Below are 8744 nucleotides of genomic sequence, written 5' to 3'. Positions count from 1 at the left end.
AAGCTCTAAGGGAGACAAACATCCTGACCTCCAGGAGTTTACCTTGTAGGTATACTAAAACCCATGCAATTAGACAAATAGCTATTATAACCATATTTAGGGGTGTTTCATGTTCTTTGATCAGAACAGTCCACAAAAAAGTGGCACCTCAAATGGGCATACAACCATATTACCAAGTAATACAGTTCTTTCTCTTTGCAATAACTATTCCATATCTCTTCCTTAGTCTTCCAAAACCCTATATATTTTTTTCTCCTCACTTGCACATTGTAATCTTGCATTATATTTTACATAGAGAATGGAAATTATTCCAAAAGATGTTTATCATCGTCTCACGATCAAATCTACAAACCTACATGCATCTGCTAGGAACTTCTTTATTTTTAATTTAAAAATGGGGAAATTTTTCTTTCTCTTGGTAATGGTGAATCATTTCATATATGCTGCCTTCTCCATGACTTTGCCTCTTTGGTTCTTTCCAAATCATTAATCTCTCTCTCTCTCTCCTGAGTGATTTCCATATGCCAGAAGTCGCTGCTTCACAATATGTTTCACATCGTGGCACACATATAAAGTTATACTAATTTTAAGTCACACTGGGGAAAACCGGTGAGACCGTTCAAGTACTGAGGCGAGTGGCCCCCCTCTTCTCAGGCCATCTGGACCTTTGCAGGAGCAACTGTGGGCCTGAGCACTTATGTAGCCATCTTACAATCAAACAAATAGGCAAATAAACAAAACCCTTCTTAACCCCATATGTCCATTCAGTTCCTCTCTGATATCCTTTATAGCTAAAATTCTTACAAAAATTTTCTACATATGCTTTTTTCCAGCCATTTCCTTATCTCTCATTTAAAATATTCTCTTCAAAATACTCCAATCAAGTCACCTTCTCTGAAATTGTTATCATCAAAAATCAACAAATCTACTGCATATCTATCTCTCTGCCTCTCATTTGAAAGCTTCCTTCTTTGAACTCTATTTTTAGTTCCCTTTATGACGGACTTCAGAATTTCCTGGCTTTTTTCCTGTGCCTTCCTGATTATATTATTTCTCAGCCTCCATTGCTGGCTTCTCTGCTTTTATCTGACCTGAGAACTAGGTTCTGTTTCCTCTTCTCATCCTTCTTTCTTCTTCTCCTTAGATCATCTTATCCAGTCACATGGTTTTCATTACCACATATGTACTAATAAAACTAAATTTAAATTCTAAGTCTAGCCTTCTTGTCTTGGCATTTACATTCAAATGTTTTATTGGCATCTTAAAGTTAATGAGTCCAAAATTAAATTCTTCATTCCTTTCTTCCCCAGTCTTCTCCATTTCAATAAAAATTCCACAAGACAATCAATTTTGTAGTAAATAATTCAAGAGTCATCTGGATTCTTCTCTTTTCCTACCTCCCATAACCAACTCATCGGTAAGTGTCAGTAATTCAGTCTCTTGTATCCATAGAGAATCTATTGTCTTTTTATTTTCTCTTCTGCTACCATCTTAGTTTAGGTCACCATTCTCTCTCACCTGAATTACTGAGATAAGTTCTTGCCATTTATGCTTACCTCCCACCTTTCCTCTCTAACGTTTTTCTTCTCAGAAAAGCAGAATGGTCTTTGTAAAAGATAAATTATTTAATACCCCTGAATAAAACACTTCAAAGTACATAAAATAAAATCTATACCTTTCTATGGTTTACAATGCTTTAAATAATTTGGCCTCTGCTTTTGTCTTTACTTTTTGTCTCTACTTTCGACTCTTTTGGTCTACTACCCTCTCACTCACAGACTCCTTGGCTTTCTTTCAGTCACTCATCTAAAAGCTTTATCAAACCGATATCATTTTGCCTATATATTCTACCCACTTTCTCTTTGTATGATTGCCTCTTGCTTATCTTTTAAGGTTGAACTTAATTGCTTTCTACTCAGGTTTTTTTTTTTTTTTTTGACCGTCACATCTTGAGTTGGTCTCACCTGTCATTCCTTTTCACAGAATATGGTGCTTTATTTTCATAATTTTTAACTAAGGGTGTCTGGGTGGCTCAGTCGGTTAAGCATCCAACTCAGTTTCAGCTCAGGTCATGATCTCAAGGTTGTGAAATTCAGCCCTAACTCAGGCTCTGCACTCAGTGCAGAGTCTGCTTGTCCCTCTCCCTCCTCCTCTGCCCCTCCCTCTGCTTGCACTCTCTCTCAAATACATACATACATACATACATACAATCTTTAAAAAATAATAATTTTTAATTATATTGCAACTATTTACCTATCAATTGTCATTTGTTTCTAGAAGGTAAAACAAGGTTAAAGACCATTTTTGTTCTGTTCATAAAAACATAGCAAAGTGCTGCCATACAGTAAGTGGTCGATAAACATATGTTGAATATGTAGGCCATTTCAATATGGCAGACTGAGACACATGTCTCACTTTATCTCTTTTCTTTCTCAATATCCCCACTTAAAAATGTGGAAGAAACTTAAAGAGAACATGGAGATATTCCATTACTGAACACATTTTTAAACAAATACTTGAAAAACCAAAAGGCAATCACTATCATAGATTGACTAGAGGGAGCAGAGAAAGCCACAGTCTAGAATATACATTAATGTGGCTGCATTCAGGGAGAGGGCCAAGTCAAGCAACAAGTTCTGCAAAGGGAGAGCCAGAGATATGTAGCTGAAAGTATGGACACGAATTGAAGTTTTGTAAATGGAACAGTTGATTTACCCATTTCTCTCCTCTATATCCTACATGGATACAGAAAGACTTTCAGCCAGTCACTTAAGCCTAGGTAAAAATATTACAGCTTTATTTTCTTTGGAAATGATAAAAACTATCTGTAAAGGTAAAGCTGATACTGTGAGGTTTTGTTTGTTTGCTTGCTTTTGTTTTCTTTTAAGATTTTATTTATTTGTCAGAGAGAGCGCACAAGCAGTGGGGGTGGGGGGCTGCAGGCGGAGGGAGAAGCAGGCTCGCCGCTGAGCAGGGAGTCTGACATGGGGCATGACATGACATGACAGCCTCTCCTCAGCTGTCCTGCCCACTGCTCACTTGTGGTGTATTCCTTTGTTCTGCCTCAGGTGAATTCTTTCACCTCGGGTGCCACAGGCTTCCACCAGATCATCGCCCCACATTTAGGGTCCACCATCTAGTCAAGAGACACCTCATTTAGACACCACAAGTACCTAAAGAATTCCTAGTAAAATCGAAGCTGAGACTTATGACTAGATCTATGATTGTAAAATGGCAGCACTGAAAGTTTTTTGAAGTTGTGAAATACTCTGGAATGAAAATAAATCAGTATAAGATATCCATTAATTAATGGGGATTTAAATGATGACAAATTTGTTAGTTATACTAAAGGCTAAAGATTATACAGAAAAACCCTCAGAGCAATAAAACAAAATATATTTTTCATCTTGATTTTTATACCCAGTCAAAAATGTCATCAAATGTGAGGACAAAACAAAGATATTTTCAGACCCATAAATGTTATCTCCCGTGAACCCTACCTTAGGAATTTAGTGAATTGAGTCTAGAAAATAACAAGGCTGGTAGACATGGAACAGGGTCAGGGAAAAGACAGAGAGATTTAACTTCTCTTGGAGTCCATTCTGACAATTGTGCTGCAAGATCAGGGGCAACAATTCAAATTGGATAAAGAAGGGGAAATGGTTGGCCACCATGAGAGAGGACTCTAAGAAGTATTAGCAGATACAATGGAAGAGATATCAAAACAGAAACTTGGAAAATACAAAGGAAAGGATAAAGGTGCAGAATTTTAAAAAAGAGATAGAAAACAATCAGAAAGCTTATTAAAAAATTGGAAGTCAGAGTCCAAATGAGAAATAATGCTTGATCTCAGCAATTTTTTGGATAGCATTTTGTTTAATGGAGGTTGAAATTTAGTGTTTAGTGCTGCTATGAAATAAGAGTTCATATTTCATCTTAGAAAATGTCTTTCCAATCAAATAAGAATTGTTAAATACTGATATCAATCCACAAGCTTATTTTAATTGAACATATTCATCATTTGGAAGTCATTTATAGCATTCTATCAGATTCTCCTCTTGATACTCACCTTTTAGTGTGTCATTTTGTTGCAGATTAATCACTCCTATTTGAAGGATGGGTGGAAGCTCCTCAACTGTACAGTTAAATGAGTTTTAAAGTATGAAAATTTCCTTTACATTTGCATCAAGTTCCAAAAAAACACAGCTAGATCTGTGTTTGAATTCAGAAAATATATCCACTACAAATTTGCATGGGAATAGAGATCCCATTTCCTGTTTTAACTTTTGACACCATGGAAAGTGTTTAAAGTAGCCTGACATTACTTGTGATTCAAACAACATCAGTTGTTGAAATGACAATACAACAGCATAAACTCCACATTTAAGCACCATTCTGCCTATAATTTTTGGTTGAATTAATTAGGAAATATCAAAAAATAATATCAAAATGAAAATGAAAAAAGAAATATCATTATGGCTGTGATTAATAGTGGTTGAATCGATTCTTTTCATTCAGGAAAAAAACAAATCAGTTTTGGTCCTGTGCTCAGAAAAATCCCAGTGAAATTTTACCATTGCTAAGCCATCAAACTTCTGGGAAAGTAGAGCAGGTCAGTTTATTCAGCTTTTGTTTCTATCAAAAGTTGACAAAACTGACAAAACTGAAGTCTGTGATGCTCATAAGCACAAGTGGAGCTCTTATTTACAACTACAAGTGATAGTGATCAAGCATTTGCCTGCATGAATATTACAGTGAATATCCATAGGTTTTACCCACACTACATTTTCACAAGTTTTGTAACTTTGTTCAACTTTTCCTTTTTCTACTGCATATACATTTTATCACCATCTGTTGCAATATATCTTAACGGATTCCACTTCAGGTTGTGCTGAATTCATGTTTTCTCAACTTCTTTGAAAGTGTTCTTTCCTGACCACAGATAATGTTCATATAAGCTGATTCTTTAATCACTTCACACTTGGCTTTGAGTCCTCAAATAAACACAACATCTGAGCAGTATCAATATCATCTGTTGACTCATCAAGCGCCACAGAAAAGCACTTGAAATCAATTGCTATGTTTTCTTTTTAATTGAGTATTGCTGTTTTATGCAAGTTCTTAAATCTTCGAACAATTGCTCTCACCAAAACGCTAGCAGTCTTAATCAAGTTTATTTTTTTTTTCTGGTTACCTTGGTTTGGCCACTGCAATAAAACACAATTTAATTAACTCACCATCAATAAATAGTTTTCCCTGCTTGGTTTACAAATAAGCCACTCAGAAACTTAATTTGGTTTCCGCCTCATTTTCAGTTTTTATTTTTATGAAGAAATTCTGCCATTATTAAATAACCCATTTAAAGTTTTCTAATTTTTCAGTCACTTTCTATTGAATATTGTCATGAGTGTTCAAGTAGACACTCAATGCATATCAATTCTTTTAGGACAGTTATAATGTCATTGAATAAGAAATGCCATCTTTTGGGGCACCTGGGTGTTTCAGTCATTAGCATCTGCCTTCGGCTCAGGTCATGATCCCAGGGTCCTGGGATCAAGTCCCACATCAGGCTCCCTGCTCCGCAGAGAACCTGCTTCTCCCTCTCCCACTCCCCCTGCTTGTGTTCCCGCTCTCGCTCTCTCTCTGTCAAATAAATAAATAAAATCTTTTAAAAAAACACGCAATCTTTGTCATCTAATTCTATAACAAAATAACCTACACACGACTCTACCTTAAAATCATGACATTTAATGTCCACTTTTCTTTTTTTCTTGTTTTGACATGATGAGTATGCGCAGGTAGAAAATAAATAATAAAACAGCACAGTACAATAATACATGTGGCATTCACAATCCTGTCAGGCTGTCACAATGACGCTCTGAGCCACAGTCCAAGGCTGTGAGAGCACCACGTATGGTCTCCTGCAATTACTCAGCTTTGTCATTTTAGCCCAGAAGCAGTCAGACACAATATGCAAACAAATGAGCATGGCTGTGTTCGATTAAAACTTTATCAGTAGATGCTGAAATTTGAATTTCATTTAATTGTGATGTACCACAGAATATTTAAAAAACATTTTTTCAACTCTTTAAAAATGTGAAAACCATTCTTACCTTGCAGGTCTACAAAAACAGGCAGCAAGCTGGGCTTGGTCCATAGGCCACTGTGGATTCCCTGATCAATTTGAACTACCTCCGCAGGCTTCCTCGCCCACGGAATTCTGGGTGGGCTTGTCAGTGGGGAATACTGGCAGAGGGCTGGTGGAAGGGAGAAAAGTGAGTCTGGGGCATTTCCTTTCTTGCTGCTGCCCCCTGTCTGTGGGATTGCTGCAGCCTACTTGTGTACCTCACCTGAAGCTTTTAAGGCTGCACCCCACTACTGAAGGTTTTCATTCCTGTCAGGTAGCCTTCTACACATAGCACTCTCTGTCTCTAGTTACAGTAACTTTTCCTTACACTTGTTCCTTCATGCGTTGGGGTCGTAAGGGGACTCCAACTTTGAGAGCCCTGGCTTTATGCGCTACCCTTATGGTTTGCTACAATGTGACTTTATAAACGGTTAAAAAAAAATTCTAATTTTTAAAATATATTTTCTGTTGCGATCCTAACTGGTCCAGATACTAATACTAATTTCTCAGAGTTAGTATATGATAACATGATTTTCCATCACTTCATACATATTAGGCACTTGGTAGGTGTAACTGGAACCCCATGTCCTCTTTTTCCTTGTATACCTTCTCATTAAAACAATTTGTAGTGAGCATAGATGAGGCTGGGAAGTGAGAGGAGGGTGGGGTGAGGGAGACAAAGAATCCTTACTCTGAGGGTTAACTCCAACGTCTTGCAAGTAAATTGTCTCTCAATTTTCTCTGATTAAGTTTATGGTTTAAAATGTCCTCTAGCTAGTGGTCTTTATATAACTTCTCCTAACTCTCCACTGAAATACCCAGAAATGATGGAAACTCAACAACACCAAAATTTAGGAATGATTTGCAGACTACTGCCAGAGTTGGAAATATTCGCACCCTTTAGAAGGTAGATGGAATTCAATTGAAAAACTAATCTGAGTTTCCCATGAGTGTTAGGTGCCAGAAACAGCAAAACTCCCGGCCTGATTGAGGACAGGAAGATCGTCTGTTTCTCTCCCTGTCTCTTGGGACAGAAATGCATTTTCTTAACCAATCAGGGCACAGTCATACCTGGAAAGTATCAATATTAGTTTTGAGACTATTCTCCATTTTATAAAATTATTAATTAAGGTATAAAGAAGGCATAGCCTAGGCAAATTGCTTCCAATTTAAAAAAAATTATTAATTCAACAAACATCTATTGAACATCTACTATATGTCTGTCCCTGTATTAGCTGTTGAGAGATTAAGACATTGGTCCCTCAAAGACACTACAGTTTGGTATGAAAATAAAAACAAACAGAATTTAGAACATGGTGTGAAATAACAGCATAGGGCTTAGGAGGTCAGGGAAGACTTCCTAAAGGAAGCAATATCTAAAAGGATATATATATATATATATATATATATAGTGATTAATGTTGGCTGAATAAGGTGATATGCATTAGAAAGAAGCATGTATGCATAGTTCTGAAAGAAATATCGTTCCCCCCCTCCACAAAAACATTTAAGAGACAATAAATGAATAAAATTTGGAAGGATCCTCTGTCAAATAAAAAACAATTTCAGACTTTATATATTTATATGTTTATTTATTTTTGTAAGAGACACTACTTGAAAGGTGATTTCAAAAGGACAGGAATGGGACCATGGCAAAGGAGAGAGGATTACCATTGCAATGGACAGGACATTGCTACAGTGAGCTCGTCAGGGTTCTCAAGGGTTAGGCAAAAGAATTTTTCCTTTATTGGGAGGAGTAAACAAGACTACAAAGAACCAGGTGTGTGGGGAGTGGGATGAAAGGTGGCAGGATTGGATGGTGGCTCTGAGACTGTTTTAGACTGATGCCGGCTTATACTCAGGAGAGGCCCTTAAGGAGAAACGGTAATGCTGGCTCAGGCTAAGGGTGAATCCGATTTTAGGGTTGGGGAAGAAAGAGACTTAACCAGTTTGGTTAACAAGCATTTTGGGGGTGCTTGGGTGGCTCAGTCATTAAGCATCTGTCTTCAGCTCAGGTCATGATCCCAGAGTCCTGGGATAGAGCCCCATATCGGGCTCCCTGCTCAGCAGGAAGCCTGGTTCTCCCTCTCCCACTCCCCCTGCTTGTGTTCCTGCTCTCGCTGTGTCTCCCTCTGTTAAATAAATAAAATCTTAAAAAAAAAAAAAACAAGCATTTTGTTCCCATTGATCAGTGGGGCAAGCAGTTGAGCTAACCATTTATGAGCAAAGCATGGAATATGGAGAGTCTGTGTCTAGCCTTGTCATAGGTAAAGAAGGAGGCATCCTTGAGTCTTTTCTTTTTTCATTCCTTAACTGGCTCCTTAATTACAAAAAGCTAATTTCTCCAAACCTAACTAAAACTAATTTGGTACATACAATTGTGTGTCAATGATGAGATAACAGGGATAGAATTTGAAATAAAGGCACAACAAATACAAAATAATGCATAGAATAAAAGGAGTACTTTTATGAGAGAATGAAGATTATATACAGCCTTGACTTGTTCCAGTCAAGGCTGTCTTTCCTTTTTTTTTTTTTTTTTTTTGTTAATGAGTTTTATTAAAGCAATGAAAAGCCATTGAAGGATTTTAAGCAGTGTTCTAACATTTATATCTTT

The sequence above is a fragment of the Mirounga leonina genome, unplaced genomic scaffold, assembly GCF_011800145.1.
Source record: "Mirounga leonina isolate KUSES-001 unplaced genomic scaffold, KU_Mleo_1.0 Mir_165, whole genome shotgun sequence".
Taxonomy (NCBI): Eukaryota; Metazoa; Chordata; class Mammalia; order Carnivora; family Phocidae; genus Mirounga; species Mirounga leonina.
Note: the sequence above shows the minus strand (reverse complement) of the source record.